The 2,500-nt window shown below is 48.0% G+C and overlaps 3 non-coding genes across 3 annotated transcripts; 2 read left to right on the top strand and 1 right to left on the bottom strand.

Annotated features, from left to right (window-relative positions):
* Positions 1-85: 85 nt before the first annotated feature.
* Positions 86-156, top strand: TRNAG-GCC (transfer RNA glycine (anticodon GCC)). The gene has a single exon. It is a non-coding gene; the product is annotated as a tRNA-Gly (tRNA).
* A 1,717-nt stretch (positions 157-1,873) lies between these two features.
* On the bottom strand, positions 1,874-1,946 carry TRNAK-CUU (transfer RNA lysine (anticodon CUU)). Its single transcript has one exon. It is a non-coding gene; the product is annotated as a tRNA-Lys (tRNA).
* Positions 1,947-2,083: 137 nt separating this feature from the next.
* On the top strand, positions 2,084-2,154 carry TRNAG-GCC (transfer RNA glycine (anticodon GCC)). The gene has a single exon. It is a non-coding gene; the product is annotated as a tRNA-Gly (tRNA).
* Positions 2,155-2,500: the final 346 nt, after the last annotated feature.

The following is a 2,500-nucleotide window of genomic DNA, read 5'->3' on the forward strand; positions in this document are numbered from 1 at the left end:
TGGCCATCAGACCCTGGGACTGGTGGACACCACAGAGAGAGACCCTGGGACTGGTGGACACCACAGAGAGAAAAGACACATCCAAGCATTGGTGGTTCAGTGGTAGAATTCTCGCCTGCCACGCGGGAGGCCCGGGTTCGATTCCCGGCCAATGCAAGCTAGTTCTTTTCCTTGTTTGTTGACATTCGCAGTGCACCTCTGTCACGATTCCCCTGACCGCTGTCAACACTGGGTCAGGATTCCCACCGTGACCGTCACCCCTACGTCACGGATTGAGGTGACTTCAGGCCAACAGACGGCTATCACATGTGTAGGGGGGCTTATCTTAGTTATCCCTCCACTCCACGATGTGATAAAAAACCACACACAAGGCTATTGGCCTCTTGCTTACAGCAGGGGCTTATTCTAGGTATCCCACTGCTTTCAATATACCACAAACTGCAGTGATTTATGTATATCCCGCTTACAGTTCCACTTAACACTTGCAGCTCTCTGGCGCCCCCTTACTTTCAGGTCAGATTAGGTACTGCACCCTGGGTAATTAGTCGCCAGGAAGGCTGCCTGCTATGTACTGGCTATTGGGCACGCTGCAGCGACGCGGTAAACTACTCCCACTCAGGCAGGAACAATAATTATCAAACCCGAAGTTGCTTCAGCATAATCCAACAGTCAGCGCACTTTCGCTGCCACCAGCTTCGATTAAACGGGTCCGAAGCTAACCCAACACAACAGTAACAGTAGCGTTTTCCCTTCAGAAGACTTAGGGTACGGTTTTTAGAGCATGGAGAAGAACTAACATATAATAGTATATCCCATTAAAAATTAGGCAGTGCGTTATCAAAAATATTTTATAAAAAAGTTACAAATGAGACAATTGCAAATATGTACATGGGTAATTATAACATAAAGGGAATAAAAGAGAACAGATAACACTCACATGTTAAAAGCATGACAAGCATCCAGGCTAGTGGAGTTTTTCCATATGTCCCAGCTCATTTGGACGTGCTGCTGGCTTCAGGAGACAAGCAGTCAGGAAGAGATCTAGCAGAGAGACTCAGCTGGGCAGCCTGCGACAACTTAATACCTTCCGGCTTTGACATCACAGAAGGGCTGGCTTATCCAGACCCTCCTCTCTCTACATTCTGCCTAAACTTTAAACTATTCTTTCTAATTTCTATAACTTCACTACAAAACACGCCATAGTTCTACCAAACTCATCATTCATCTCAGATTAACGTGGGCATTCTAATGAGATCAAATATGTCCTATCTGGGATACATATTTCCAGAGAAATCCCTACTTCTTTACCAGATGGAGTTAGAAGCTCGTGTTTCGCGGGTTGTGTAGATACACCGAGTGAGAATAAAAATATATATTTTCGTATTTCTAGCTTAAATCGTTGCCTAATATCTAACAAAAACTAAACAAAGAATCTTTCATGAATTTTTGGAGCCATTTTTCCAGTTCTGACTGGTGAAGGTGGGAGGGGTGAGGGACTTTCCTCTGAGCCTGGAATTTACGACCCAAGGCAATAAAACCCCCTTCTAGCATACAGTCTGTAGCCCAGAGAGAAACAAGTAGAGTCAGCTAGGGAAGGGGGGGTTTAGCCCACCTTATGAGCTGAAGAGCAACTAAACTTATATGATATTTCATACCATATCGTGACAACCTCGTTTCATCATTGACTCTGCAGACACTTTCAAAAACCACAGGGCTCACGCTGCTCTTCTTTGGCTCCCCATCCTTTTGGGCCTTCCCTTCATCATCCAGGACTAGGCAGTTTCTCATGTTTTGCAGCAGAAGGGGCATTTCACAAGGGGCCATCTGGGTTGACAGGAGTTAGCACAAGCAGTAAAAGGAGGCAATAAGAAACCGCCCAACGTGGGGCTCGAACCCACGACCCTGAGATTAAGAGTCTCATGCTCTACCGACTGAGCTAGCCGGGCTTCTGTCGACCACCGGCCCTGCGGAGCTGCACGCGGTCCAGTCGGCCGAAGGTGGCCATCAGACCCTGGGACTGGTGGACACCACAGAGAGAGACCCTGGGACTGGTGGACACCACAGAGAGAAAAGACACATCCAAGCATTGGTGGTTCAGTGGTAGAATTCTCGCCTGCCACGCGGGAGGCCCGGGTTCGATTCCCGGCCAATGCAAGCTAGTTCTTTTCCTTGTTTGTTGACATTCGCAGTGCACCTCTGTCACGATTCCCCTGACCGCTGTCAACACTGGGTCAGGATTCCCACCGTGACCGTCACCCCTACGTCACGGATTGAGGTGACTTCAGGCCAACAGACGGCTATCACATGTGTAGGGGGGCTTATCTTAGTTATCCCTCCACTCCACGATGTGATAAAAAACCACACACAAGGCTATTGGCCTCTTGCTTACAGCAGGGGCTTATTCTAGGTATCCCACTGCTTTCAATATACCACAAACTGCAGGGATTTATGTATATCCCGCTTACAGTTCCACTTAACACTTGCAGCTCTCTGGCGCCCC

The sequence above is a fragment of the Ranitomeya imitator genome, chromosome 2 (assembly GCF_032444005.1).
Source record: "Ranitomeya imitator isolate aRanImi1 chromosome 2, aRanImi1.pri, whole genome shotgun sequence".
In the NCBI taxonomy this organism is placed as follows: domain Eukaryota; kingdom Metazoa; phylum Chordata; class Amphibia; order Anura; family Dendrobatidae; genus Ranitomeya; species Ranitomeya imitator.